This window comes from Colobus angolensis, unplaced genomic scaffold, assembly GCF_000951035.1.
Source record: "Colobus angolensis palliatus isolate OR3802 unplaced genomic scaffold, Cang.pa_1.0 Scaffold604, whole genome shotgun sequence".
In the NCBI taxonomy this organism is placed as follows: Eukaryota; Metazoa; Chordata; class Mammalia; order Primates; family Cercopithecidae; genus Colobus; species Colobus angolensis.
The window spans coordinates 1,063,860-1,083,299 of record NW_012119644.1 but is presented as its reverse complement, the minus strand read 5'-3'; the positions used below and the strand labels follow the sequence as shown (position 1 = coordinate 1,083,299).

The window sequence follows — 19,440 nt, the reverse complement described above, 5'->3', positions numbered from 1 at the left end:
GGCTAATTTTTGTATTTTTAGTAGAGATGGGGTTTCACCATATTGGCCAACCTCCTGACCGCAAGGTATCTGCCTGCCTCGGCCTCCCAAAGAGCTGGGACTACAGGCATGAGCCACTGCGCCCAGCCTCTTAACTCAGTGTTCTTTATGTGGTGGGAGCCAGGGCCATGGGCAGCCTCTGAATCACATCCTTATTGGAACGTGATCAGAGAGGAAAGCACTATTTTCTCCAGGAAACACTTGAAACATTCTGAGAAAGGACTCTGATTTTTCTGGCTTGGGTCATATTAGCATGTGTAGAGCAGCTACCATTACCCTCTGGAAGGATCTGGAGGGGTGACAAGACAGTAGGGTGAGGAGTCCTGGGGTTAGTCCATCTCGGATTATGTTCTGCCATCATGGTTAGGAGTACCAGGATGATATACACACTCCCCTACCAATCCCCACTAGGACTGTGGCTGTGAAGAAGTATTTCTGGGAGAAGGGAGTTGTGAGTGGTAAATGTCCACAATGACACAGGCATCCCTCTCAGCATTCCTGAGGTAATTGTGTGGTTCTGACACGGAAAATGAGTGAACAGTGCTCTCCTGTTTTGTAATGAGCTGATGTGGACTCCACACAGTAAGAAAAAATACTCCATGGTGTGCATGATGCAACCCAGCTTTGAGAACCAGTTTAGGATCTCTCTTAGGCCCTACACAACTGAACTGAAACTGTTCTCGTAGAAGTTACTAGGTCCTCCTAAATGCCACTGCTCCTCTGTAACAGCCCCAGCTCATTCTGATTAGACTCACTGCAGCACTCTTATTTTCATTTATTCTGTCATTCAACAATATTATTTGATGCATCCTCGTGATTTGTTCAAAAGACAAGTTCCCTCTTCTCAGCAATACTTTCTAAGAGAAACAGGAAATGAAGTAAAGCCGAGATGGATCACTTAATTGCCACTTACAATAAGTACTATGAAGGAAATAAACAGGATACCATGACAGAGAGTCAGTGTTTATGAAAGTTCTGCCTACGTAGGATTTATTTGTTCATAATTCTTCTTAAGGAAAAGAAAGAAAGAAAAACAAAAAACAACAATAACAAAAAACAAACTCTCCTCAAGAATGGCTTTGGTAGCAGTCTCTCTCCTGGTCTGCCTTCAAGTTCTTTGATCTGTCTTTTTCTGGACTGGCTTTCTCCGTCTCTTTCTTTGTGACATAGGCAAACCCTGAGACCAAATAATGAATGAAGTGACTTCAATTCTCTCAGTCCCTCTTTCTTACTCTGGGGGCCTTTCCTCATTTATCTTCTGCTTCCTGTTATTTCTCTTACTATGCATGAAAAGTAAATTACTGATCTTCTTTAAACCTCCTCTCCTAAGAGAAATGCCTAAGAGAAAGCAAAGATTCTTGTTGGAAAAAACTGGTTAGGGAGAGGGAGGATCGTTTGGGGAGAGGTCTTTCCTACACTTTTCATGTTGCCAAAGCAACACCTTAGTCCAACTTTTCTGAGTAGACGTGCAACATATCAGGGTAAGACAGTCTTTATTTTTCCATTTGTATCCACTTTTACAGTTTTCCATCTGTATTAGTTTTTCTTGGTTCTGAACATGTTGATATGCTTATAAACCAATATTGTCATTACATTTCATCAATATTTAAGAGCAGGTAAGTAACAATGTTAAAGAAATCTCAGTGCTGTTTGGACTTGAGACGCTTTTCTCCATCATTGGACATTATTAATATCCTTTCTAACTATCCTCAGCTTTCCATGCAGCTGAATGCCAGGTTACATATGCTCACCAGGCAACCAAAGTCCAGGATAAGGGCCAAGCTAGTCATGTCTCAGCTGTCTTGTTTTCTCTCGGGATGAGTTGGTCTTCACCTCATTTTCAGGCTGGCCCCATTGTTTTGTAGTGATGGAAATCTGTCACCAAAATCTTGGTGGGGCTTCCCAGAATCCAGGCTGTGCTGATGTAAGTTATGGGGCCAAAAGGAGTTGTGGCTTGGCAAAGTGACATTTTATTTAAAATATTCTGGTAATGTTTATAAGGCACATTAAGCACTTTTATAATATTTTAAAAATCAAGGAAAGTTACTTGATATTATCACATGTCTTCCAAGGAAACTGTTTTGAAAGTTGTAGTCCAACATTCCTAAAAACAAATAATTAGATTCCTAGCCTTGTAGTGACGGTGTGATCAGTCTCTCACAGAGTGAGCCTTTATTGGTCCCTCCCTCCCCTTTCTTACTCAGGCTACTCTCTAATCATACTTTGTTTTCTTTTCTAGTCTTCCCTCTGTTGCCACAATTTTTTTTTTTTTTTTTTTTTTGCTAGCAGGCTCAATTTTTCCAGCTGTTAGCTACTGGAGCTTTTTTATTATGATACATTTTTCTGAAATCCCTAGACTCCTTTATTTCTTAGGTCTGTCTTATAAGATAGTCAGCTCATGAAACAGACAATGGAGAGAATTTATTGAATGCTCACTGTGTGAACAGGAAAGGCCAAGGTAAGATGCAGAAATACTTATGGTCCAGTTGGGAGACACAATATAAATGCATGAAAATGACAGAAAAACTGAGATGAAGCAAACAGTGCTGGTAAGTAGCTCCAGATGGATAATTGAGGGATATCCAATTGGATCAGGTTCATTAGGAGAGACATTCTGGAAGAGAAAAATTGAGAGTGGAGGACAAAAGGAAGGACTGGAGCAAGACTACTGGGAAGAGGAGAGAGTGCTCTTGTTATTGCTCCACAGAGAGTTATATGGCAATTCACCTGTGGAGGTTTGCTTCTAACAGTCACCTTAACAATAGCCTGTATAGCACTTGGACTCCTGAGTGCTGGACTGGCTTCCTAGCTCTGTGTGTGTATTAGTCTGTTCTTACAATGCTAATGAAGACATACCCGAGACTGGGTAATTATAAAGGAAAGAGGTTTAATCGACTTACAGTTCCACGTGGCTGGGGAGGCCTCACAATCATGGTGGAAGGCAAGGAGGAGCCAGTCACGTCTTACATGGTAGCAGGCAGGAGAAGAATGAGAGTGAAGCAAAAAGGGAAACCCCTTATAGAACCATCAGACCTTGTGAGACTTATTCACTACCATGAGAACAGTATGGGTGACACTGCCCCCATGATTCAATTATCTCTCACCAGACCCCTCCCATAAACATGGGAATTATGGGAGCTGCAATTCAAGATGAGATTTGGGTAGGGACAGAGGCAAAGCCTACCAATGGGTGAGTGAGAACCAGTGTTGTTAACTGGGCATTCCCACAACTGTTAAGTCCTTTCAACTGGACATTTCTAAGGAAACTACGAGGTTAAGAGGTGGGTGTATATATTCATTTGCCTAGGGAGTTTGGTGAAATGGTAACTTTGAAAATGTTTTCTTTGCTAAAAAGATTTTGTTCCTGAAACCTGTTCTTTGTGAAAAATATATCTCCCCATTTGGAAAATCACATTGAATAGAGAAAGCGGCAGCTTGTGAAAACACATATTCAACGTGTTTCTTACTTTCTCAAGGCGATAAACTGTAGTTGATGAACTGCAAACCTCTCTGAATTATAGAACCTCTCTGGGTTACCAGGGGGGATTTTAACAGATTTTTAAATTTCTGTCTCTTAATTTTGTTTTTCTTCCCCCGGTAAGTCAATAAGTAGAGTGAACCTTACAGTCAGATCAAACACTTCATTCTGATCCCACGAAGCTTGGGTCCTTACCACCTGGATTTTTAGCAGTTTATAGAATGTGCCAGGGGTTTACGTGCACACTTCTTGCTTTTGCCTATGCTGCAAACTTGGCCTTAAATTTTGTTATCCTCTCTGCATTATCTCATGGGCAAACATCTCCTGCTTATACTCCAAAAGTCACCTAATCTCTCACAACAGTCTCTTTCTTCTTTTAGGATTAAGCACTCTTTCCATTGTATTCTGGAAAACACATTGATCAGATCTCCTCTGTGGCCCGGGGAACCATATTATCATGTGATGAGGGCATGCCTTTACATCTCACCCAATTTGAAATCCTCAGAGATAGGAGTGTGTTTTATTATTTTAATATTTCCTATCGTTAGCATCAGAAAAGGCAGATAGTGTTATGTCATGCTTACTAAACGTGAACGAATAACCTGCTTTTTGTGAATCCTATATTTCTTTAAGACGCCATTTCACCTTTTGTAGATTCTTGACAATAAGGGAGATTTCACCTAAATGTGTGTAACAATGCATAGAGTTTGAAAGTTTCCAATGAACTTGAGGTTATTGTTGCTGTCAAATTCTCTGGACACTTCTTTAACACACAAAAGTTTTTGTGTGTTAACAAAAGTCTGTGTTAACATTGCCTCAATGCTCAAATCAGACTTTATTATTTCTTTTGTGTGTTCATCAAAATCTCTAAAAATATAGGGGTTTTGGTACATATTTAAAATAAAAAATAGTGAATGAGTTTGGTATTGCAAAGTAATATATGGGAAAGTTATTTTGTGTAGTGCTTTCTAGTAAAAATCTATTTTACTGTTTTACTTTCTCAAGGATACATATAATCAGTATTATGCATTCTTTATTTTCACTTCTCTTGGGTATTTTATTTGCATTTTATATTTATTTCCTAAAAGTCGTAAGTATCAGCATTCTTGCAGATTGTTGATGAACCAATGGGAAGGATTGAAATGTAGATAATGTTTGTGCACATGTGTATATTGATGTACCTATTTAGCATTTATATAGAATCAAATTCATTGTAATTAAAAGGTTTTAGAGCTAAATACTTTGAGCTCTGCTTTCAAGGGTTTAGTAATCTAGTGGTGAAAATAAGAATTGTTCAGAGAAAAAAATGACGTGGGAGTTCAGAGGGTGATATTTCTCTCACTCTGCGAAACAGTGGGACATTGAGAGACTTGACTTCCTTCCTTCTACTTGAAGAAGAAAGGGACAGGATATTTTAAGTGCAGGAGAGTGTGCAAAGGCAAGGAGATGACTAATCTTGGGAACTGTCAGTCATTCAGCTTAGCTGGGGCTCAGAGTACACTGGATTTTTCTCTAGCCAGGATGTTACCTGCTCAGCCATTTTAATTCATAAAACTGAATCTAAATTAAATTGAGAAAAGTAGTCAGCTATTCTCCATTTTAAAGTATCGACTTTGGTTGTTCACTGCTTGCTTTTGAAAAACAAACACCACATATGAATCAATACATAGAGCATATACCAAATGCAAACCTGGCTTTAGTACAACTATAGAGACACATCCCCTCCTTATTAATAACACATCCCTAAGGTAGCCAGTTTATAGGGATGCAATCCACAGCAAAGAAACATAGGCTGTAGAAGGGCTGATTTCAGTGTTTATCCTAAAACTGTCAGGTGTACACTCAGAACATTGAAATAGGGCAAGTTCTCCCTGGTTCTGCACATTTGAATAATCGGAGTTGGGAGGGATGGGGGTAAGGAAATCATTCTCTATACAGCAATGGATGTTGAGTAGCAATGGGAATTGAGGCGCTGCCCTCATGTGCTTATAGCGGTATAGGTCTGAGGATGGTTGTGTTAGGAAGCACAAAAAACTAGATCAGAGAAAGAAGGGACACAAAAAATGGTAGCAGCAGGGTTAGCTCCAGGACAGACCACCGAGTTGGCAAAGTCAAGCTTTGATAACCTTACCTTTCTTCCCCTATCCCATATCACAATGGGTCAATGCTAAAGTCTCTTTCTGCAGGTTCTTATTTAAAGATGGCTATTTAATAAGAGCCAGGAGACAGCTGGGAACCCAAGAATGAGCACTAGAATGAAAGACCTGTTTATTCCTCACTTTGCCACCAGCTGGTCTTATGATCAGAACCTTATTGTTAATTTTACCTTCATCCTAAATGGCCCTCCTCTGTGCTCCCACAGCAGGCTTACAAGCATACCTCTTTCATTATATCCCAAAGACTATACTGACTATGCCATAGAGTCCTTCCAGAAGCACTTTTACTGTAAGAGAAGTTTTTCTTTTTAAGAGTGAAAAAGCCCTTGAGGTCACAAGGGATTCGTTGATAAAGGTGTATTGATAGGTGATGTGAATGATGTTTTAGCATCTTACCTTGTGACACAACAAACTAATATCTGTGGGTAATTGCCTTCTTCACTCATGTACCCTAGACCAGTCCTTCCTTCCTTCCTTCCTTCCTTCCTTCCTTCCTTCCTTCCTTCCTTTCTTCCTTCCTTCGTTCCTTCCTTTTCTTGAATTCTTGTCAGAAAAATAGTTGCAATGTGAATCTAAGAAAATAAAGATGTGGAGTACACACAGCTTTGCTTCAGATTCTCTGGACTAAAGACTAACACTCATCTAGATGCCAAAGATCCCATCAATCACCACAGTTTTTAGACTTCTAACTGCTAAGAAATATTTTGGATCTTCAGAATAGGTGTCCTTTGGGGGAAAGAAAGGGATAGATACTTTTTTGTTGACCTGTGCTACTTAAGTCTAGAAATTATGAAAGGGAAAGATTTGAAAACCGTTACTATAGTAGGACAGTATGTCTATTCCTTTCATCTTCTCTTCTGTACATTTTCCCTCTGTTAAAATAAAATTTGGCATAACAAATAATCAAAGTCATGCTCTTAGAGACAGTAATGTTAAGAAAAATATTTCTAGCTGGGCGTGGTGGCTCACATCTGTAATCCCAGCACTTTGGGAGGCAGAGGCAAGCAGATCACCTGAGGTCAGGAGTTCAAGACCAGCTTGGCCAACATGGTGAAACCCCATCTCTACTAAAAATACAGCCAAGTATGGTGGTGGGCACCTATAATACCAGCTACTAGGGAGGCTGAAGCAGGAGAATTGCTTGAATCTGGGATGTGGAGGTTGCAGTGAGACAATATCGTGCCATTGCACTCTAGCCTGGGCAATAAAAGTGAAGTTCCATCTCAAAAAGAGAAAAAAAAAAAACAAAAAAAAAAAAACAGGAAAAAGTTTCTGTCTTTTAGAAGCTGCACTCTCAATACCAAGTACACTTTCAGAAAAGAGGACTGGAGAAATCTGAGTTCATCATCCCAGGACCCTGGAAATAGTGTAGGGTTAGGGTAAGTGCAGAGTTGTAGGAGAAATCCTAACAAAGACAGGGAACAAGAAGAGGAAAGAGAGTAAGAGAGCAAAGAAAACCATCATTGTTTCTCACAGGATGGCTGTGTTTGGATTAAAGACTACTGGGCTGGACAAAGCCAGTAAACGTACTACAGTGTTTTCTAGTCTACATGTATGTTTGTGAATGGCTAATAGCAAGATGACTATTATCAGACTGTTCCTATATACTCTTGCAAACTTTGTGGTGCACAATGGACAATGTGTAATAAGAAATAATCCATTAAGTGAGAAGAATGGAAAATGTATTTGTAGCCGTTTAACCTAATGAAAGGATAGAATATTAAAATCCATTAATTATCATTGGAAAAAAGCATACCATGGGCTAAAATCAACAAATTTAAAAACAGAAAATCGATAGAGAAAATCAACAAAACCAAAAGCTGGTTTTTTGAAAAGACCAATGAAATCAATAAATCTCTAGTCTGGCCAAGAAAAAAGAGGGAAGACCCAAATTACTAATATCAGAAATAAAAGAGGGGACACCACTCCAGATCCTGTGGACATTAGAGGAATTATAAAGAAATACCATAAATAACCATGTCTATAAACTTCATCACCTAAGTGAAATGTACAAATTCCTTGAAAGACACAATCTGTCAACACTCACACAAGAAAGAATAGGCAGTTTGAGTAGGCCTGTACCTATTAAAGCAATTGAATCAATAATTAATAACCTTTCAAAGAAAGCACAAGGTCCAGATGGATTTAGTGGTATAGTCTCTGAAACCTTTAAGGAAGAAATTATCCTAATTATCTATAATGTCTTCCAGAAGATACAAGGAGAGGGACTATATCCTAACTCTTTCTAAGATCCAGATTAATACCAAAAACAGACAAAGACACTGTAAGAAAATAACCTGGAAGAAGGGCCAAGATGGCTGAATAGAAACAGCTCTGGTCTGCAGCTCCCAGCAAGACCAATGCAGAAGGTGGATGATTTCTGCATTTCCAACTGAGGTACCCAGTTCATCTCATTGCAACTGGTTAGGCAGTGTGTGCAACCCACAGAGAGTGAACAGAAGCAGGGTGGGGCATTGTTTCACCTGGGAAGTGCACAGAGCTGGGGGACTTCCCCTTCCCCAAGCCAAGGGAAGCAGTGAGGGACTGTGCTACCTGCCCTGGGATACTACGCTTTTTCCATGGATTTTTGCAATCTGTGGCTCAGGAAATTCCCTCATGAGCCTACACCACCAGGCCCCTGGGTTTCAAGTATAAAACTGAGTGGCTGTTAGGCAGGCACTGAGCTGTAGGGTTTTTTTCCATACTCAAGTAGCACCCAGAACTCCAGTGAGACAGGAGAATCATCCACTCTCTTGGAAAGGGGGCTGAAGCCAGGGAGCCAAGAGGTCTTACTCAACATGTCTCCCTCCCATGGAGTCCAACAAGCTAAGAACCACTGGTTTGAAATTCTCATTGCCAGCATAGCAGTCTGGAGTTGGCCTGAGTTTGGTGTGGGAAGGGGTGACCACCATTACTGTGGCTTTAGTAGGTGGTTTTCCCCTGACAGTGCTAAGGAGACTGGGAGGTTGGGACTGGGTGGAGCTCAGCACAGTGCAGCAAAGTAGCTGTGACAGACTGCCTCTCTAGATTCCTCCTCACTGGGCAGGGCGTCTCTGAAGGAAACCCAGCAGCTCCAGTCGGGGGCTTATAGACAAAACTCTCATCTCCCTGGGACAGAGCACCTAGCGGGAGGGGCATCTGTGGTCACAGCTTCAGTCAGACTTAATCTTTCCTGCCTGCTGGCTCTGAAGACAGTGGCTTATCCTGACAAGGGGGATTCTCTCTGCACTGCACACCAGCTCTACTAAGGGACAGACTGCTTCCTCAAGCGGATTCCTGACACCCCCATGCCTCCTGACTGGGAGAGACGCCCCGACAGGTATTGACAGACACCTCATACAGGAGACCTCTGGCTGGCATCAGGCCAGTGCCCCTCTGGGATGAAGCCTTAAAGATAAAAAGTAGATAAATCCATGAAGATGAGGAAAAAACAGCATAAAAAAGCTGGAAATTCCAAAAGCCAGAATGCCTTTTCTCCTCCAAATGATCACAACTCCTCTCCAGCAAGGGCATGAAACTGGAGGGAGAGTCAGATTGATGAATTGATAGAAGTAGGTTTCAGGAGGTGGGTAATAACTCCTCTGAGCTAAAGGAGCATGTTCTAACCCAATGCAAAGAAGGTAAAAACGTTGATAAAAGGCTACAGGAGTTGTTAACCAGAATAACCAGTTTAGAAAGGAACATAAATGACCTGATAGAGCTGAAAAACATGGTACAAAAACTTCGTGAAGCATACACAAATATCGACAGCCAAATCGATCAAGCAGTAGAAAGGACATCAGAGTTTGAAGACCATCCTGCTGAAATAAGGCATACAGACAAGATTAGAGAAAAAAAGAATGAAAAGGAACAAACATAGCCTCCAAGAAATATGGTACTATGTGAAAAGACTGAACCTACGATTGATTGGAGTACCTGAAAAAGATGAGAATGGAACCAAACTGGAAAACACACTTCAGGATATTATCCAGGAGAACTTCCCAACCTAGCAAGACAGGCCAAATTCAAATTCAGGAAATACAGAGAACACCACTAAGATACTCCACAAGAAGATCAACCCCAAGACACATAATCATCAGATTCTCCATGGTCAAAATAAAGGAAAAATTGCTAAGGGCAGCCAGAGAGTAAGGCCAGGTCACCTACAAAGGGAAGCCCATCAGACTAACAGTGGATCTCTCAGCAGAAACCCTACAAGCCAGAAGAGATAGGGTGCCAACATTCGACATTGTTAAAGCAGAGAATTTTCAACCCAGAATTTCATATCCAGCCAAATTAGTCTTCATGAGCAAAGCAGAAATACAGTCCGTTCTACATAAGCAAATGCTGAGGGATTTCATCACCACCAGGCCTGCCTTGCAAGAGCTCCTGAGGGAAGTGCTAAATACGGAAAGGAAAAACAGGTACCAGACATTGTAAAAACACACCAAAATATAAAGACCAGTGACACTATGAAGGAACTGCATCAACTAGTGTGCAAAATAACCAGATAGCATCATTATGACAGGATCAAATTCACACATAACAATATTAACCTTAAATGTAAATGGGCTAAATGCCCAAATTAAGAGACTGGGAAATTGGATAAAGAGCCAAGACCCATTGGTATGCTGTATTCAGGAGTCCTATCTCACATGCAAAGACACACATAGGCTCAAAATAAAAGGATGGAGAAAATTTACCAAGCAAATAGAAAGCAAAAAAAGTAGGGTTTGCAATCCTAGTCTCTGATAAAACAGACTTTAAGCCAACACAGATTAAAAAAGGGACGAAGAAGGGCATTACATAACAGTAAAGGAATCAATGAAACAAGAAGAGCTAACTATGCTAAATATATATGCACCCAATAGAGGAGCACCCAGATTCATAAAACAAGTTCTTAGAGACCTATTAAGATATTTAGACCCCCACACAATAATAGTGGGAGACTCTAGCACCACTGTAAATATTAGACAGATCAACAAGACAGAAAATTAACAAGGATATTCAGGACTTAAGCTCAACTCTTGATTAAGTGTACCTAATAGACATCTATAGAACTCTCCATCCCAAATCAACAGAATATACATTCTTCTCAGTGTCACATGGCACTTAGTCTAAAATCAACCACACAATTGGAAGTAAAACACTCCTCAGCAAATGCAAAAGAACAGAATCATAATAAACAGTCTCTCAGACCACAGTGCAATCAAATTAGAACTCAGGGTTAAGAAACTCACTTAAAACCACACAACTACATGGAAATTGAACAGCCTGCTCCTGAATGAATTCTGGGTAAATAAAGAAATTAAGGCAGAAATCAAAATGCTCTTTGAAACCAATGAGAATAAAGAAACAATGTACCAGAATCTCTAGGACACAGCTAAAGCAGTGTTAAGAGGGAAATTTATAGCACTGAATGCCCACATCAGAAAGCTGGAAAGATTTCAAATTGACACCATAACATCACAATTAAAAGAACCAGAGAAGCAAGAGCATACTAACCTAAAAGCTACCAGAAGACAAGAAATAACTAAACTCAGAGCAGAACTGAAGGAGATAGAGATACTAAAAACCCTTCAAAAAATCAGTGAATCCAGGAGCTGGTTTTTCGAAGAAATTAACAAAATAGATAGACAGCTAGCTAGACTAATAAAGAAGAAAGGAGAGAAGAATCAAATAGATAAGAAAAAATGATAAAGGAGATATCACCACTGACCCCACAGAAATACAAACTACCAAAGCAGAATACTATAAACACCCTTACACAAATAAACTGGAAAATCTAGAAGAAATGGGTAAATTCCTGGACACATACATCCTCCCAAGACTAAACCAGGAAAAAGTTGAATCCCTGAATTGACAAATAACAAGTTCTAAAATTGAGGCAGTAATTAATAGCCTACCAACCGAAAAAAAAAAACAAACAAAAAACTCAGGACCAGATGGATTCACAGCCGAATTCTACCAGAGGTACAAAGAGGAGCTGGTACCATTCCTTCTGAAACTATTCCCAATAATTGAAAAGGAGGGACTCCTCCCTAACTCATTTTATGAGGCCTGCATCATTCTGATACCAAAACCTGTTAGAGATACAACAAAAAAAGAAAACTTCAGGCCAATATCCTCGATGAACACTGATGCAAAAATCCTCAATAAAATACTGCCAAACCAAATCCAGCAGTACATCAAAAAGGTTATCCAACATGATCAAGTTGGCTTCATCCCTGGGATGCAAGGCTGGTTCAACATACACAAATCAATAAACATAACCCAACATATAACATCAGTCATAACAGAACTGATGACAAAAACCACGTGATTATCTCCATAGATGCAGAAAAAGCCTTTGATAAAATTCAACATCTCTTTATGTTAAATACTCTCAATAAATTAGGTATTGATGGAACATATCTCAAAATAGTAAGAGCTATTTATGACGAACCCATAGCCAATATCATACTGAATGAGCAAAAGCTGGAAGCATTCCCTTTGAAAACCAGCTCAAAACATGCCCTCTCTCACCACTCCTATTCAACATAATATTGAAAGTTCTCACCAGGGCAATCAGGCAAGAGCAAGAAAGAAAGTCGGTGTATTCAAATAGGAATAGAAGAAGTCAAATTGTCTCTGTTTGCAGATGACATGATTGTATATATAGATATCCCCATCGTGTCACTGCCAAAACTCCTTAAGCTGATAAGCAACTTCAGCATAGTCTCAGGATACAAAATCAATGTGCAAAAGTCACAAGCATTCCTGTACACCAGCAAGACAAGCAGACAGCCAAATCATGAATGAACTCCCATTCAGAATTGTTACAAAGAGAATAAAATACCCAGGAATACAGCTGACAAGAGATGCGAAGGACCACTTCAAGGAGAACTACAAACCACTGCTCAAGGAAATAAGAGAGGACACAAACAAATGGGAAAACATTCCATCCTCTTGGACAGGAAGAATCAATATCATGAAAATGGCCATACTGCCTGAAGTAATTTACAGATACAATGCTATTTCCATCTAATTCTGTGACATTGTTCACAGAATTAGAAAAAACTACTTTAAATTTCATATGGAACCAAAAAAGAGCCCATATAGCCAAGACAATGCTAAGCAAAATGAACAAAGGTGGAAGCATCACGCTACCTAACTTCAAACTATATTACAAGGCTACAGTAACCAAAACCGCATGGTACTGGTACCAAAACAGACATAATAGATCAATGGAACAGAACAGGCACCTCTGAAATACCACTACACATCTACAACCATCTGATCTTCAACAAACCCGACAAAAACAAGCAATGGGGAAAGGATTCCCTATTTAATAATTGGTGCTGGGAAAACTGGCTAGCCATATGCAGAAATCTGAAACTGGACCCCTTCCTTACCTTTATACCAAAATACCTCAAGATGAATTAAAGACTTAAATGTAAAACCCAAAATCATAAAAACCCTGGAAGAAAACCTAGGCAATACCATTCAGGACATAGGCATGGGCAAAGACTTCATGACGAAAACACCAAAAGCAATTGCAACAAAAGCCAAAATTGACAAATAGGTTCTAATTAAACTAAAGAGCTTCTGCACAGTAAAAGAAACTATCATCAGAGTGAACAGGCAACCTACAGAATGGGAGAAAAGTTTTGCAATCTAATCATCTGACAAAGATCTAATATCCAGAATTTACAGGGAACTTAAACAAATATACAAGAAAAAAACCATCAAAAAGTGGGCAAAGGATATGAACAAAAGAAGACATTTATGTGGCCAACAAACATATGAAAAAAGACTCTTCATCACTGGTCATTAGAGAAATGCAAATCAAAACCACTATGAGACACCATCTCATGCTAGTCAGAATGACGACTATTAAAAAGTTAAGAAACAATAGATGCTGGTGAGACTGTGGAGAAATAGGAATGCTTTTATAGTGTTGGTTGGAATGTAAATTAGTTCAACCATTGAGGAAGACAGTGTGGTGACTCCTCAAGGATCTCGAACTAGAAATACCTTGACCCAGCAATCCCATTACTGAGTATATACCCAAAGAAATATAGATCATTCTAAGGACACATGCACATGTATGTTTATTGCAGCACTATTTACAATAGGAAGGATATGGAACCAAACCAAATGCCCATCAATGATAGAGGGATAAAGAAAATGTGGTACATATATACCTTATGATACTATACAACCATAAAAAAGGATGAGTTCATGTCCTTTCCAGGGACATAGATGAAGCTGGAAGCCATCATCCTCAGCATACTAATGCAGGAACAGAAAACCAAACACTGCATGTTCTCACTCATAATTGGGAGTTGAACGATAGGAACACATGGACTCAGGGAGGGGAACAACACATACTAGGTCCTGTCAGGGAGTTGGAGGGAAGTGGGGGAGAGCATTAGAACAAATAGCCAATGCATGCAGGACTTAAAACCTATATGATGGTTTGGTAGGTGCAGCAAACCACCATGGCACATGTATACCTATGTAACAAACCTACATGTTCTGCACATGTATCCCAGAATGTAAAGTAAAATTAAAAACAAACTTTTAATTAAAAAAAAAGAGAAAATAACCCTACAGACCAATATCTTTCGTGTACATAGACACAAAATTCCCAACAAAATATTAGCAAATTGAACCCACCAAGGTGAAGAAAGAAAAAGATAATTATACACCCCAATCAAGTGCAATTTATTCCAAGTATGCAAGGCTAATTCAACATTCCAAAATCAATTAACATAGATTAATCACATCAAGAGGTCAAAGAAGAAAGATTATATGAACATATCAACAGATGCAGAAAAATTATTTGACAAAGTTCAATAACCTTCATGATACAATCTCTTACCATATTAGGAATAGAGAGAATTTCCTCAACTGAATAACACCTACAAAAAACCACCTACAGCTAACATGCTTAATGGTGAGAAACTCAATGCTTTCCCTCTAATATCACAAACAAGTTGAGAAGGCCCCCTTTCACCATTGCTTTTCAACATTGTACTGGAAATTCCTAGCTAATGCAATAAGACAAGAAAGTGAAATAAAGACATATCGATTGACATGGAATAAGTAAATCTATCTTTGTTTACAGATAACATTTGTCTATGGAGATAATCCAAAAGATACAGCAACAACAATTCCCAAATCCAAAACAAAAACAAAAATCTCTTCTGGGCCGGGCGCGGTGGCTCAAGCCTGTAATCCCAGCACTTTGGGAGGCCGAGACGGGCGGATCACGAGGTCAGGAGATCGAGACCATCCTGGCTAACATGGTGAAACCCCGTCTCTACTAAAAATACAAAAAACTAGCCGGACGAGGTGGCGGGCACCTGTAGTCCCAGCTACTCCGGTGGCTGAGGCAGGAGAATGGCGTAAACCCGGGAGGCGGAGCTTGCAGTGAGCTGAGATCCGGCCACTGCACTCCAGCCTGGGAGACAGAGCCAGACTCTGTCTCAAAAAAAAAAAAAAAAATCTCTTCTGGAATGAATAAGTAATTCTAACAAGGCTGCAGGATATAGGGTTAATGTACAAGAGACAATTGCTTTTCTATATACCAGCAATAAACTAAAGGAAATTCAAAATTAAAAATACATTACCATTTACAACAACCCCCCAAAATAACATACTTTGGTATAACCCAATATGTACAAATTCTATTTGAAGGAAACAATAAAACTCTCTGAAAGGTATCAAGGAACTAACTAAATGGACAGCTATTCCATGTTCATGGAGAGAAAGATTTAATATTGTCAGGATGCCAGTCTTCCCAACTTGATCTACAGATTCAGTGTAATCACAATGAAAATCACAACAAACTATTTTTTAGAAATAATCAAACTGATTCTAAACTTTATATGGAGAGGCAAAAGACCCAAAATAACCAAACTGATAACTAAGGAGAGGAACAAAGTCAGAGTCTTACTAGAAAGCTACAATAATCAAGTTGGTGTTGTATTGCCAAAAGAACAGATACTGGGGGAAATGAGATACCAGTGGAAATAGAGAAAGTGAGATATCACTGGCATTTTTTTTTGAAAAAACATTTTTATATGGGTTTGACTTTTGAATCACATAAAAGTGTGAAGTATTCAAATATTAAATTTATGAAAAATGGTGAAAAATGTAAACTCTTTGATTACAAATACTAAGAAATGGACCTAATTGTATATCAAGTTATTCTGTAAACACACAGGGAAAATGGTGCATTTAAGTTACTTTTCCTATAATATTACATAAATCCTTAGTGAAGTATGACCATAGGACAAGAACCACACAGTCAAATCTTGCACCTTACTTTGTAGTTTAGCTATTATTAGTGGTGTTTATGTTGCACTGGTGCAATGTGTAAATACATTAATGTTGCTGGAAACCAGAGTGTCTGCTGTGGAAGCAGAGAGAAACAAATATAAAACAGGGAATGTGAAGCAGAATCTGTGGTGGTAGACTTGAATTAGAGGCATCTATATGAGTACTTAATAACTTCTGATTTAAACATTTTATAGTAATTTTAAAGTTTTATACCATTTGCTTCTTTGCTTAAAATTTAGGAACATATTCACCTACCTCCTAGCTTCCCACCCTGATGCAGTTCTGTCTACTTAAATGCCTGGAGTCAGTTACACCCAAGTAGCCATGAGCACACTTAGAACCCAGATCTTGGGCCAGGAGCAGTGGCTCATGCCTGTAATCCCAGCACTTTGGGAGGCCGAGGAGGGCGGATAGCCTGAGCTCAAGAGTTTGCGACCAGCCTGGGCAACACGGTGAAATCCCGTCTTTATTAAAATACAAAAAATTAGCCGGGTGTGGCAGCGCGTGCCTGTAGTCCCAGCTGCTTGGGAGGCTGAGGTAGGAGAATTGCTTGAACCCGGGAGGCGGAGGTTGCAGTGAGCCAAGATCGTGCCACTGCATTCCAGCCTGGGCAACAGAGCAAGACTCCGTCTCAAAACAAAACAAAACAACAACAACAAAACCCCCAGATCTTCATTACTAAATAGCACTGTCTACTAAAGGAACCAGGATTTTTGGGGAAAGGTGGATTCTTCCAGAAGCAGGGAATGTACATGGTAAGCCTCAGACACCATGTGCAAGAAATCAAGGAAGTGATCAAATCCAAATGGGGCTGAGTCAAAAGAATAAAAAGTCTAGCTTGAAGGCTTCCACTAGGAAAATGATATACAATTTGGCATTTAAATAATAATATTAATAACAATGGACTAAAATCCCAAAAAATCATAGAGTGAGAGAGAGAGAGAGAGAGAGAGAGAGAGAGAGAGAGAGAAGGGAAAGGATTTTTCTATACAGATGCATGCCAGAAAATAAATCTAAAATAAATGATAGAATTAGAAAGTCACCATTTTATATGACCCCAGTGTAATAAGTAATTCAGGCAAAGACTATCAATAGATAATAATACTATTGGATGAATATTACTAAGGAATAAGATAGTCATGCAATCTCAAGTATCATTTGTCAATTACTTATTAACTACAAAGAGAAAATTTTACCTTGTCATAGAGACATCTGGCAGTGACCAGCTGAACAAAATGGTCAAACTTTGTGGTACCATCATGGGACAGCCTGACATATGTGCCTCTTGAGATAATGTAATAGAAAGAACACAATCTAATTATGTAATGATCCAGGCAAAAATTTTTTTTTTTTTTTTTTTTGAGACGGAGTCTTTTGCTGTGACCCAGGCTGGAGTGCAGTGGCTGGATCTCAGCTCACTGCAAGCTCTGCCTCCCGGGTTTACGCCATTCTCCTGCCTCAGCCTCCGGAGTAGCTGGGACTATAGGCGCCCGCCACCTCGCCCGGCTAGATTTTTCTATTTTTTAGTAGAGATGGGGTTTCACCGTGTTAGCCAGGATGGTCTCGATCTCCTGACCTCGTGATCCGCCCGTCTCGGCCTCCCAAAGTGCTGGGATTACAGGCTTGAGCCACCGCGCCCGGCCCCAGGCAAAAATTTTTAACATGAGTCTCGTCATGAGGAATACATGAAACTAATCCAAAGTGTGTGATATATTCTTTACGATAACTACCTGGAATCTTCAAAAACTGTTCTAAAAGCACAGAAGGTAAAGGCAGTGTTATAGATCAGAAGTCAGTAAACTTCTTCTGTAAAGGGCAGATAGCAAATGTTTCATGCTTTGTGGGTCACATAGAAGTCTCTGTTGTATATTCTCCTCTCTTTCTTTCTTCTTTGTTTTTGTCCTTGTAGTTTGGCTTTACAACTCTTAAGAAATGTGAAGATCCTTCTTAGCTTGAGATATAAGAACAGGCCATGCAGGATTGGTCTGTGGGCCACAGTTTACTTACTAACTGTTGTCCTAAAGTAAAAGATAATGACAAGACATAACAACCAAATGTAATTTGTGAACCTTGATTGGGTCCTAGATTAAAAAACAAAATACCTATGAAAGTCATTTTTGAACTAGCAGGAGAAATTCAAATGTGTTCTGTATATTAGAAGATATTTTTGAATTATTGCTTCTTTTTTATATGATCATAGTGTTGTGATTATACTGGAAGATGTCCTTCTTAAGCAATGCCTGCCAAAATATTCTGAAGGGAAGCATCATAATGGCCACAATTTACTTTGAAATGTTTCAGGGAAGAAAATAGAAATAAAAGATACTAGGAGTCAGTAAGTGTTCTTAAATGATTGAATGAATGTACATCCAATTTACCCATTCTTTTGCAAATATACTTGGAGAGCTAAAAGATCATAAAAAATCAATTGCCAGATTCTATGCAGAAATGGATGAAATCCAACCTTTGGAATTGAGTTTAGGTTTGATTTATTAGTATGTGAAGATTTGGGTCATACTTGAATGGTCAGAGAGGAAGAAAAAATTGATTAGAGTAAAAAGGAGGTATTAAGAGAAATCATAATGACAAATTATTTTTTGAGTTTCAAATCAGAATGCTGGATCTATAAATTCCACAGAGACTATTACTCTAATGTGTTCATTTTGCAGATAAGGAAGCCACTGCCTAGACAACGTTTGTTGTGTGTCAAAATTTATCAAACAGTTAGTGTAAGAACAGGGACTATGATGTATATCTGTCTTTTCCCTATACTGTAGCTACTTAATATAGCTCAAAGTTATATATGTGATAAAGCCCTCATTCACCTTAATTTATAAGATTAGCTTTCCTAGCAATCCCTTCAAATACAGCAAAATGTTCAATCGATTGTTGTTGTTTTTTTTCTATTTGTGACTATCACTAGATAAAGACAGAATAAATAACAAGTTGAATAATTTACTAATTTGCTGGAAATTATCCAGTAAATTCAGGCTATGTGTGCAAAAGTTAGGGCAAAAGTGTTATTAAATATACAGCCTTCTGCCTCTCAAGTAAACAAAACAAGGCAAACTCAGAGGGCACTCAACATTGTGAGGTTAGACAAAAGAACTCTGGTATTGTTTGTGATTTACATTGGAAAGCACAAAGCACTTAGAGAGGAGATCTATTTGCAAAAATCTGGTTATCTTGTAGAGGCTCCTCCCTAGGTCAGAACAACTTTTCCTTGCTGTCACAATGAAAGTGAAACTTGATGGCATCTGATGAACGATTTAAAGATATCACATTCAAAGCTAAGGGGAATAAGAGGTAGGATCCTGGGAGAGGGAGGAATTAAGAGGGATGTGAGGTACAGAAAATCCATAGTAGAAAGAAACTCAGCAGAGAAGATGTGAAGTGGAGGAGTTTTCCTCCCTTCCAGAGACAAGAGGGATGATTTTATGGTTTGCTTTGAGAGATAGA

The 19,440-nt window shown here is 39.2% G+C and overlaps 1 long non-coding RNA gene across 1 annotated transcript in view; it reads left to right on the top strand.

The window, feature by feature from the left end:
• Nucleotides 1-6,220: 6,220 nt before the first annotated feature.
• Nucleotides 6,221-19,440, top strand: part of LOC105527045 — a 215,457-nt gene continuing 202,237 nt past the window's right edge. Inside the window, exons 1-2 of the long non-coding RNA XR_001004185.1 lie at nt 6,221-6,394; nt 17,188-17,276. This is a non-coding gene — a long non-coding RNA (uncharacterized LOC105527045). The remainder of the gene's footprint in view (nt 6,395-17,187; nt 17,277-19,440) is intronic.